The following is a 12,729-nucleotide window of genomic DNA, read 5'->3' as shown; positions in this document are numbered from 1 at the left end:
AGTGAGTTTTCACTGCTTCTTCTTTTCCTTGCACTTTTTTTTCCTCCTGTGTTTCCTGAACTCTCTGCGTGGCAGAAAGCAATGACCTTCTCAGCTTTGAAAATTTAGCAGCCATTGCTATAACAAAAATGTTATTCTTCTGAAGCACCTCTTCTGCGTGGTTGCCTGAAGGCTGAGGTGCTGCATGGAGTAGCCACCGTGCCTCCTTCAACTCGTCCTGGAGCTGCAAAGCCATCGGCTTTTCAGAAAGCTGCTTCTTAAAACATTTCTTGGCGTACAGTCCTGAACCCCTGCTGGTTTGCATCTTGGGTTGTAGCGTAATCTGTGGAAAGGGGACAGAGACAGCATGACTGTGCAAAGCACGAAGTGCTGAGCAGCAGAAACCTTCACCTTCTTCGGGTGCCGCCCCAGCTTGCGGGCAAACTGCTGCCCGTTCGCTGTGATAACCTTGTGTGTGACTGGAGGAAAGGAGTAAAAGTGGCATGTTCTCTCTGCAGCTGTATGCATGTATTTACTTTCTGTGATTGTCAGAACCAGCTGTAAAGACTGGTGATTTTGAGGACAGAATTACAGACCTGTGGTTGTGTGGAGTCTGTCTTTTCCCTCCCCTCCTGCAGATGCTATATTATCTTTCCTCTACTTATACGCTACCATACCTGATTTGATAGATGTGTTTAAAATACTTGCTGCCATTTCATGTACCTGTTCTTCCAGAGCTCTGCAATGGAGATGAGCTTGAATATACCATTTGAATTCATCATAGCTTGCATTTTAGTTCTGGTCATTTCCAGTTCAATTACATCTTACCCATTACGCATCCTACCTTCACTGCCGTGGCCGACGGTAAGATGGACTGAAGTAATTATTTGTATTGAGGCCCAAGTTTCTATGGGACTACACTCCAATGCACTTGGCATGAAGGACAACCTGCTAACACTGAAATGATGTGGTTGCAGACAGATTTATAGAAGAGGAATAGATTTACGCAGGTAGTTCAGCCTTGACCTCTTGAGTTCTCATTATTTCGCGTCCGCCCGGCACTACTGCCCACCTCTTTCCTTTTAAAATGAGATCCAGTAACTAATAGTGAAATTATGACAATCTGCTATATGAAATTTGTGATTATTTGCATTTAATTAAAGGCTTCTCTGGAGAAAATGAAGGGCGGCTTAACCTCAGAGAAGCCTCTACATCTCCAGTAATTGCTTCTAATTGAAGTTACCACCCCACCACAGGAAAAAGAGAAGAAGAAAAAAAACCAACCAACCAAAAAAAACCCTGAAAAGTTTACTGCCACACATGGGGTCCCTGGAAATTATTTTATCCTTATGCAATTAAGGTGACTGAGGTCCTAATAAATGATTCTTCACTTGGCTTAACCAGCTAAAATTTAAGTTTAATTACTGAAAAGCCCAGTTCATGGTATGTTTATGACAAGTCGAAGGGCACAGTTCTCCCAAACTGGCCATGCTGCGTGATGATGTCCCACTCAGATGGGCGCCGGGGGTGCAGGTGCCTGTGTCCTGCCTAAGTGCTCCTGGTGGTTTCATTTCCATCATGGTTTTGTATAGTTCTCATTGACTTCCAATTGTATTTTGCTTATTCTGGAAAAAATATTACAAGCCTTTTGACTTAGCATGTCCCATGAAGCACGGGAGAGGGGCTCTGCCAGCTCAAGGTGTGGGGCTGAGCAGCAGTGCTGCTTCTGGGGTTGGGAACATCTCAGACATCTCCCTGCTCCCACACCTGTACGTGACTCCAAGTCCACAGGCTCAGTCTTTGTTTCTACAAGAACCTGATCCTTCTCATGACATTTATAGTTTGGCAGGTGGTGTCAACATGGAATATGGGCACTGGCAACCTTTTCTAGGATACTTGACAGCACCTTGTCCTGGTAATCCTGGGGCATCGAGTGTGCCCCTAAAGCAGGCAGGACATTTTATAAGCCACCATCTGTAGCATGGGTGTTAAAAAATGGTCCTGCTCCCTGCACCGAGGTGCCACGGTGTCTGTTTGGCACAGAAGGGTGAGCTGTGGCCAGAGGGCTCCGATGGGAGCCCTGGGTGCCATATCTGCGGAGAGCACAGAACCTCGTGTTAAAGCCACCGCCTCAGACTCAAGAACGTGGCACTTTGGGTACACGTCCTGCCTGATTATGGCTATCAGCATTTCCATACCGCTTTCGGCAGCACAGGCGCTCTGATTGCACCCTTCGGCTCGATTAAAACCCTTGCTCGTATTACAGATCTGAAAACAGGCGTGACAAAAATAAAAGTGTGGATGATGTAGCAGCAGACATGGCCATTTCTGCTGTTTATCCTTTCTGCTGAAGATAGCGATGTTGAAAACCACCGCAGCATTCTGCTTTCCTGTGTTCTTGCATTGTTCATTAACGCCTTGTGTCACACAAGTCAGCAGGGATGCACATCCGATTTCTGCTTTTTGTTATCCTGAAGGTTCACTTTAATGTATGCTGAAACACATAAAATCTCTAAATGGACTGAAATCTTTCAGAGTGACCTCTTAGAGGGCTACAGGTGAGTCGGAAATAGAAATGTCATTGTTTGTCAGTGCACATCAGTCATACTTCTTGAAGTTGCTGCTACAGTTAAATACATGAGAACGTGTGACCTGCCTCTGTTATTTCTTAGCAAGCAAACACAAGTGGCAAAGTGCACCACTTCATTTTAGAAAGTGCTTGAGTTATGCAGAGCAGTGAAATACTTGTATTTCGTGCAGGTGCAAGTCATATAGACGTGTAGGTGCTGATTTCGATTCCAATAATTTAGTAGGGTGGTATTGTTCCTGACAACAAATATTTAATCTTTCAAAACGAGACATTGAAGAATTTTCTTCTGGGAAACTAGCAAGTCAAATGCTTTTTACAGTCTTTACTTCCCCTGCATCCTAGAAAGGGAATTCCTGCTAATTATATATTTGTGTACACAAACCACTTCTGAATCAAGCACGTATTTCTGGAGAGATGTCATCAACAGAGACTGATAGAAGGTTTGCATAAAAGCCCTGGATCTTGTAAAGGGGAGGAACCTTAGCCTGAGCAGCTGATGGCTGAGTTATAGGAAGATTGGGTGGATCTCAGCAATTCTGCTGTGGTTTTACAGAAAACTGTGTTTTCTAGAAGGGGGAACAATTCAGTTGACCAGCAGATATAGATTATAAGGTAAATATCATTTTTATTTGAAGCTACTTGTGTCAAGACCTATTGACCAAAGATATTTGTCTTTGCTAGTGTTATAAATGATTCAGTCTCATATGTAGCCCAAGAAAAGCCTTGTATGTTAGAAGGCAGATGTGTTTAATTCCTTTCTTCTTCCCAGAGGAGCTACGTTTATTGCTATGACACGTTTCTTCTAATAGGAAGCATTTCTGCACAACACTTTGCCTTGTCAGTCCTTTTTTTACTTGAGCGGAAAATAAGGGTCTTTTACATATTCAGGGCTGAAATACCAATCTCTGTATGGGGAGACTGAGGCCAATAAAGACCCTGGAGCATTCTGTGCTCCTTTGCCCATGGGAGTAGCACCGTGGTCATGTTTCCCATCCTCCCAGGTACCAGCCAGAGCAACTCACTGAAACTTAAAATAAATTTGCACACATCAAAATGAAAGGCATTGAAATATTCCTGTACAGGAGCCATCTGCATGAGGGAAGGGTGTCACGCTTTGGGGGAAAATCTGTTCTGCAGGTGGGATCAGTGCCTGGGGCTTGGAAGGCAGTTAATTCCCTTTCCCCTGTAGAATATGCTAAGTAAACATGGGGTAGCCAGTCTCTTGATGGATGGCTCAGTTCTTCTTGGGTGTAAATTCTTCTCGGGTGGTTCTTCTTGGGGTGTAAATCCATAGCATCATTTCTGTTTTGCACAGGTGTAAATGAGAGAAGAGCAGGCTGGCAGCGTATAGCTCTGGAAGGCAGCCTGCTAGGGAAAAGGTTTTAAACTTTTAAATACAACAAGAATCCAGTCAGTTAGAAATGGTAATAATCTACAGGGTGACATGTTAAACAGATTTCACTCACCTATTAAGGTTATCAGTTTAAAACAAATACATAGATGCTGTGGGAATTTATGCAGTACAAAGGACAGACAAGGACCCAAGAGAGCTCTGTGGGTAGAAATTGCTGGAAACAACTATGCTCCGAAGTCTTGCAGAAGCAGGCTCCCAGCTTTGGAAACAGGGCACAGGAGTTGGACATGAATCCCTGTAGACAAGAGGAAATTGGTCTCTTTTACTCATTTCTTTTTTTCATTTTCCTCATTTCATGTTTTTCTGTTCTTAAACTTAATCCCTTCAGTAAGAAATCTGAAGTTACATGGCTAAATTCACTGCTTATTCACGATTACAACTGATGTTCACATTGGATGAGCTGGCTGAAATGCTCACTGAAAGCACGTGTAGAGAGATGATGAGATTCATGGTGGGGAAATGACCACCATTCATCCAAAATGTCTTCAGTAACAGCACCAGGAAGGGAATACACTGGTGCAATCTGTAGTTCTTGATTTTGTTTTAAAGGTCTCTAATGAGCCATGTGTGCAATGCATTTCACCCTGGGAAATCCCACTGAAATCTGGCACTTGGATTTAATTTCTTGTGCTGCTATATTTAGAGCAGAAAGCAGATCTCCCAGCGTGACTCCTTCTGGCTTATAGAAGCCCTGTGAATTGTCTGAGTAATATACACTAATCGGTTACCAAAGCTGCCAACCCCCCATGAAAATCCTTTAAAACGATAAAAAGTGGAAGCAGAGCAGTTGCCCGTACTTTCAGGCTGCAGTCACACAGCAGCAGCCGATCGTCATCTCTGCCATGGGGGTGAGGGACAATGACCTCAATGAATGTGGTGTGATCTTTATTACTGTTGTCCGTTGCTCAATCACTGTTTTTCTGTGCCTCCTTTTTTTTTTTATCTTATGGATAAGGAGCCTGATCAGAGGTGTCTCCATTGAGTCTTAATGAGTAAATTAGAATTTTAAAAAAATCGGAGTCAGTGTTAGTCTCAGAGCATGCCAGTTGCTTCCTCACTGTTCACCCGTGTTCACTATTAAAATTAACAGCCAATCTGATGTATTCATTATTAATAAGTTCCCATCTTTCTTGACCTTAGTCCCATTCAAAATCATTCGCAGCTGTGCCAAGTCAGGCACTGAACATCACCTTGTTATAATCACAGGAGTGAACCTTGCTTTTCAATAGCATATTTTTGCTGTGCTGACACCTGCCAGCCCAGCTGTACCCAGATTTCTGTAGTTGAAGCACCAAGATAGTCCATGCCTTGTCTTAAAGAAATGTGGTGGCATGGATGATTTAAATAATGGGGAGGGGACAGCGCTAATACATGTCAGTTTTTGCAGTGTAATGTGAGAATACGGAATTTTTATATGCAGGTATTTTGAGATGAATTTTAGGTATTTCATACCCTTTCTGTGCTTGTCTGTATAGGAAAAAAAAACCAACCAACTTTAAAACTTAAGAGCAATGGAATCGCTATGGCTTGGTAGAAATGACATTCAGAATCTACTAAAACAAGCAGAGAACCTGTCCATCCTAGCAGCTTTTTTTATCTTTCACAGTTCTTTGATAAGGTTGTAACTTTCTGTAATCACTCAGAAAGATGGCTGGATATTTTTTCTATTAAATTCTGAAGGACTTAAACCTTTTCTGGCTTACCTTTGCTATTTTTCATGTTTATATACAACAGTATAATGCATCAGCATTTTTATATGTTTCCCATATAAAAATGAGCCATGCTTATAAAGGCTGTCAGACTTTCTATTCCACAGAATAACTGGAGCATCACTGTGAGTTGACACCAGCCTAAAAATCACATATAGATGCTGAAATGTCTTATTTTATGGCCCTGTTGCTACTTAATAGCCAAGCTGTGTCCTTTTCTTAATTTACTGTCGCTATCCAGAAGTACATTAGTGTTGGAGGATGCTACTGCAGAGGTCCCAGGGTAGCTCTGCTGCTTTCGTGGGTGCCCTGAAATCAGCAAAGCTGCGTGTTGGCTCTGGAACCGGCCAAGCTGCGATAATTAATCGGTGAGTTAGAAATGGTAAGGAGACTACCGGTCTGTAGTGCTTTAACCGTCTTTCAGCAGGTTTCTCCTACCAGGGATTGGAATATAAAATGATTACTTTTTGCTCTCTCCTCTATATTTAGCCTCAGGAGGTTTCTGATAGGTTTCGGCTATTAAAAACAGCAGTAAATGCCTAGCTGGAAGCAATCTGGCATTCATAACCTTAAACTCTTAAGGAAATCAGAAAAGCTGAATGGATTTTTTTCTTTTCTTTTTTTTTTTTTTTTAAGAGAAGAACCACAAGAGCAGAAGGCGCTGCCTGCCTTTCAGGTGAATTCCACTCAGGATGATAAATTATGTCTGAACTGAACCAAAATGTTCCTAATGGCCCTAGTCAAAAGGCCTATTACAGGATGTCTAACTCACTTAAATTTCTTTCTGCTTTAAATTGTTAATGATTAAATATTTTAGAGCTAAAGCGATATGCACTTAAAGGGCACTTTGCTTTAAGATTAGCCAAACTTAAAAATGAACACCTGAACTGAGTTATACAGACTTACTCGAGTGACCTTCTTCTGGTGGTGGAATCACAGTATTGTCTCTACAGGTGGTTAATTTTGGGGGGATATTTTCATGACATGATAAAGGTTTATGGAAAAGGAAGCAGAGCAACATTTTGGAGCAGAAAGAAACAGCAACTCTGGCTTGCCCTTGTGGTTTGTAAATCACACTTCTGATATTGCAGTGAGGAAGTTTATTTGTCTTTCATTATGACATTTGGAGAAGTAAACCATACAGTGACATAAAGGACATTTTCCCAAAGGAACAGCTGGTAAGTTGTAAGTCACTAGTCCTGTACAGACTTGTGCAGTTACTTGCTTTTAAGCATGAGTTTGCAGCAATGGAGGTGCTAAATCTGTTTAGTAATTGCAAAGATTTGGACTCCTGCCCAGTTTGTGCTGCTGCCTGCCTGGCTGCTGACCAGTGAGCAGTGCCACACACTTACCTGTACACCTGTGTAAATATGTAGTAGATACCTGTTCAGCATTGTCAGCTATAGGAACTTCTCAATTTCTTAGATTTTTAATGGCTCCTGACAATGAAGCACAGAAAATTCTGAGTCACTTCACATAGTATTAGCACTTACAGAACCTGTGTATCCACAGCAGCTGCCCTCATGTGGATGTTAATGCCTTCAGGTCTGGTTTTGCTTTCATTAGGCTATGGGTTGAGCTAATTGGACTTGAGGTTCGCCTTCCAATCCTTTTCCTTGAGTGTCATCAGTGTGCTGATTCAATGATCACACACACAGTCTTCTGCTAAAGCAAAATCAGGTGTGACCTTAAGATCCAGTATTTGTGATCAGACTCAAGCACATCTTCCTTCAGTCAGGGCATTGATTCAGGGCAGCCAGCAGCACACACGAGGGGATCCTCAGCAGAAGCACCAGGACTGGCCCTGTAATAAAATGTATGTGCATGCCTGATGTATGCACATAGAAGTGCGTAGGCTTGCAGAGGAAGCTGAAAGAGCATGTTTTCCAAAATATCTGAATTGCTTCTTGTGGTGTACAGACAGATTCCAGGCATTTAGGACTGTAACACTGCCATCTTCCGTCATTTTTATTGCAGGAAAGAGGATATATTCTTTATAAATTGCAAAATACCCATTTTTCTTTGGGTTTTTTGCCTCTTGATGATGCAACTTTGCACTGGGGATTTCAAGCAAATGTTGTTCCCAGCTTGTTTGGGATGCCGTTAATGTGAATTCCTGGCCTGGTGCACTGCAAGCGTCTGGCTCCTTCAGAATATTTCTGTTCCCCACTGTGTCGCTTCCCCTTTGATATCTGATGAGTCAGCAGGTCTTTAATTGCTGTTCCTCTTAGCTGGGAGCGCTCTTCTTCAATATGTTAAATATTTGATTGCCCTGGCTTCCCAGATAGAGCAGGGTGCACGTCACCCGGGGGCTGTGGAAGCTGTGGGAAGCTCTGCAGACCAGGTGGCTCAGGTGCTGGGAGGCACTTTTGGATGGCAGCAGTTGTGCTTGGGAGGTCTTGCTGCAGGAGGGTCTGCAAGTCACCTGTGTGTCCAGGAGGTGAGCGTGGCAACGTGCTGTGCTCTTGGCTGCTCCCAGGACTCCTTTTTGCTCTTTTTTTTTAAAGAAGCGATGCAGACATACTCACTGGGGTAGGTCTGTGCTTGGTGGATTGTGGCGTGTGCCTTCAGGGATTCAGTAAGATGGGATATAATAGCCAATCAAATTATCTCCTTGTAACTTTCCAGAATATTATGCATGTATTTCATACTTGGTGAGCTGAAATAAGGGCACTTTTTTTATAGCACTTTCCAAATATTTTAAATGAATGCATCGTGCAGGGACAGTCTCTTGTGTCTTGCATAAGAAAGCCTGGCTTCCAGGTAAGGCTGTTACTGGCACTTGGAAAAGTTGGGTCTTCAGACTTACAAGTGGCTCCTTGAGAGGAGAAATCTAGTTCAGCATTCACAGATATGCAGTACCTGCCCACAGAAAGCTGGGACTTGCTGACTGTAAATGCCTCCATGTTTCGGGGAGGGATGTCTCCACACGATGGTGCGTAGGAACACACAGACTCTCACATCATGGCAAAGCATGAACTTCCCAAGGATCATCAGCAGCGTAGGTTAGAGGCAGTAGCTGCAATGCAGTCTGCGGAGGAGAATGTCCCAAATGTACCTCTCTGCATCTGCCTCTGGGCTTCGTATTCCACTGAAGTCTCACTGCCTCTGTGTTTCTAGTGGAGCTTGGAATTGTGTTGAGTAATATATAAAGGAACACAGAGGGCAGTGCACGCTTCACACACACATTCAGTCACTTCGCTTGTGGGTGGCACTGAGGAGAAGAAAGAGCTTGATCAGAATAATGGGGAAAGGAAGAGCCCCACAGCCTCACTTTGTTAATCTGATTAGCCAGCTCCTAATGTAAGGGAAGCTGCTGCAATGCACACATTCAAGCAATGGCATGAAAAAAAATCACGAAAGTTTCCCTCCCACTGAGTCGAAGAGAAGCCATCTCACTCCTCCAGAAAGGATGAAATAAATGTAGCTGCTATTAGAGCAGAGCAGTGAATACCAGAACTATCATTTAGTAGAACAGATCTCTCAAACGGACTCTTAGGTTAAGAAAAATAGGTGCAGAATAAAATGCTGTCCTGAAGCAAACTACAGCAGTGAGATGGAAGAAACCTATGAATAGATAAGTGGCATTTTCCCACATTATTCAAAGTGCCCACTTGCTGAACAAGTGGAGCAGAAAGTTCTCGGTGGATGAGGAATGGGGAGAGAACAAGTCCATCCGTGTGGAGCCTTGACTTCCGCCAGGCCATTAATATCAGGGATGTTTATGACCTTCCAGTCAAGCAAGGGAGAATAACTCATCAGCAGTCAGGTTCAATCCAGCTAATGTTTCCAAGATTAAATGCATACTTGCAGACCGGATCCAATTGCCACTTTTATGGTGAACCCTTCGTGTCATTTTAATTTTCAGTGTTTGGGCCGCTGCAGGTTTTGAGCTCTCTCCTGTAAGATATGGTGCTATATGTGAAGAGAAGGCTGACAAGAAATGTGGGACAGCTTGAAAGTCTTTCTTTGCTCTGAACAGTGCAGAAAATTCATGCTATGATGCCTCGTGAAAGCGATCCTTTGTTTCAGTATCTGGATTCAACAGATGCCCTTGACGTGAGACAGTCACCCTTGTGTCACTTCAGCCACCTACAGCTCTCCAGGAGCTCAAAGGCTGTGGACTGGTCTGGACTATGTTATGCGACTGGTGGGGCAGCTGATCAGTGAAGAAGACTCCATGTGGCCTCCAGGGATGAGATTAGCCATTGTTGCTCTGTGGCACTGCAAGTCTTTATTCTTTGAAGTGTGATACTTACAGATCTGGCCAGTATCTCCATGAGTGGAAGCCAGTTGATGGTCCAGTCCTGTCCAAGTGGACTGAGCATGCAGGAAAGCTTAGTGACTGCCAGCTTTAAGCACAAGGCCAAAGCTACAGGTTTTTACAGCTGTTCCCACAAGTACTACCTAGTGTGTTCTAGTTTGGAAAATCAAAGAGAGTTTGCTACTGTACACCATCATCTCAGCTCTCAAGAGTGGACTTGTAATGGATGTGGGCTTCCCGTGACCTACTCGGTGCCCATGTCAGGGAAGATTTCCATAGAGCCAGTTTACCTGTCTCCTGTTGATAAAAATAATTGGAATTATTGGACCTTCAAAGCCGTGGAGAAAGTAATGGATGACCAACTGCACTTCAAATGCAAAACTAATCTATGCAATAATTACTGCCAGTCAATCCGAGGCCGGCTGTGAAATATTAATGGGTTGCTTGATCTGTCTATACGGACCTCTCAATCATCCTCCTATAGAGAGGAGCACAAACCTAGGAAATGGCTCAGTATTTATAGTCAACCAAATTATTGACAGGCACAGAATAAGATGTTCTAATGTGGATTTGCTGTAAGCAAGTAGTATTTACTGAGTCCGAATGGAAAACTTTTTCTTCATATTTATAAGTTCAGAGATGATCTGTCTTACACCTCTCCAAGCACCCACCATTTTGTGGTGGACAGGCAGTGACAGCCTTGTGCTCTGCAGATCTGTGCAGAGCACTGCTCTGAAACTCAGCAGTGTGTGACAGTCTCGGAGAAAAAAATAAAATTGAACAGAGAGAGTTCTATATTTAACACTAACCCGTGTGCCTTGGTAAATGTTTGAACAGAATGTATAGAGCTCGGGAAGACTGACAAGAAGTGAGCTGCCACCCTGATCCAGCAAAGGACTGCACTTCAGGCGTGTGAACAGTCCCGTTTGCTTCAGAGAGACTTTGCATAAGCTTAAACACTTTGCAAGATTGAAGTCTACTGAGTAGGAGTTCATAAATAAAAGGAGAAAGCTCTGCATCGGATTTCTCTTCCTGAGCCCTTGAATGTAAGGGAAGTTCAGCTTCAAAACCAGGAGCCAGCTAGGGAATGAACACAGGCTGCTTTGATTATAAATGCTGCAAAGTTTTGATCATGCCATGAGATATGAGCCTCATGCTGCATTTGTTAATTAGAATGATCGTTTCTTTGGTCTCTTCTCTCTCTACCTTCTCCTGGTCCCAGCAGATCTGTGCATCTCAGTCTCCCACATTGCCTAGATGTGGGAACAGGACAGTGCCAAACCTCGGAGGAAAGTCTAGTTTGTCTCAGAAGGGCATTTCAACTTTGTGCTTGGGATCCATATGTTGCAGAAGAGAGGACAAACAAATCTGAGCATGAAACAGGATCTGCACATAATCGAGTGGGTATGAGGGAAAGCTCTTCCCAATTTTGTGTGAAGTAGCAAATGGAGGAAGTTGACCCAAACCATGACATGTCCCTTCTTTGTTTCTCTCTGCCTTACAAAACATGAAGGACCTGTGACTGATTTGCCTTCATGGGCTTTGTGGGCACAGACAGTTCTTTCTTTGGACAGTGACAGAGTAGGGTGTACATCCATAATATCATAAATGAACAATGAATGGAGAGCAAGAGACAGGAAGATATCAAAACACCTCTGTGTCCCCAAGATGGGTGTGGAGAACTGTTTCTGTTATCAATCTGTTTTGGTGTCTAATTGCAATGAGAAGGGGAGTTCCTTAGTGTCTTCTGAATAGCCAAGAGGGAGAATTAGGATCCTTCAGAAAATAATTCAGGGCATCTAAGTGATTCCTCTGCACTGAGTGGCATTCAGAGGAATGTCTCTAGCCCATCTAATTTAAGCACATAAGTTAGATCCTAAATTCAGTTAGTGTGAGTATTCCAAATGCATCAACTTCAGAAATTTCGTTTTAAAACCAGGTAGTTCTAAGCTCAGAGCTGACTCTCTTCATGGAAGGAGTTGACGGATTTGGCTCTCTGCAGTCACTGTGCCCAGCTTTGAATGGGGATGATTTTTGGCTCCCTGAGAAACAAGTGGCCCAGCCATTGTGCTGGATAGTGCTGGGGTTCCACTGCTCCCTACAGTTCCATAGCTGCCCTTCTGTGTAACCTCATATAATTTCTCTAGCCCTTTTTTCTCCTTCCTAATCTCTTGCAGTGTGCTGCAATGATATTTTTTTTTAATAAACAGCATTTATATAATATGGTACATTATTATTATTAGGTTTGTAACTATTATGTTTATATACATCCTAGAAAACCTAGGCTCAGATTTCAATATTAACCAGTAGAGTACAGCCTCAGCAGTCCATTTGGTTGAATATAGAGCTAGTAATACTATACAGACAACTTCGCTGTTCTGGGCAATGTGAGATAGAGAATCAGAGTCTTCCAGTATCTGCAGGGATGTCAGAAAGCCTGTTGAGCCACGTGTTTGAGATGACTGCTCTAGGTATTATTGCATTATAAATAGCAGCTAATAATAGTAGCGTAACAGCAAGGTTCTCAGCTGATGTAAATTGGAAACTGTAATTCCGTAGAAGTTAATGGAGCTCAACTGATTTACACTGGTTGGCTGTCTGGCCCCTAGCAAATGATTCTAAATCTGATAAAATTAAATGAGATTCAAAGCTCCCTTGTATAAGAGAATATTAAACCCTATCTCTACTGTCAGACTTTTGCACAACTGTCAGACTTTGTAGCTGGAGCTTTAAGATCCTGTTTTAAGTTCTTGATTTTATTATTTGATATTTT

The 12,729-nt window shown here is 42.9% G+C and overlaps 1 protein-coding gene across 6 annotated transcripts in view; it reads left to right on the top strand.

The window, feature by feature from the left end:
• Window positions 1-12,729, top strand: part of SGCD (sarcoglycan delta) — a 326,557-nt gene that overhangs the window by 202,940 nt on the left and 110,888 nt on the right. The gene's annotated exons all lie outside the window — the stretch shown is intronic.

Source organism: Streptopelia decaocto (genome assembly GCF_964273445.1).
Source record: "Streptopelia decaocto genome assembly, chromosome: 12".
Classification (NCBI taxonomy): domain Eukaryota; kingdom Metazoa; phylum Chordata; class Aves; order Columbiformes; family Columbidae; genus Streptopelia; species Streptopelia decaocto.
This window is presented reverse-complemented; position numbering and strand designations above follow the sequence as displayed.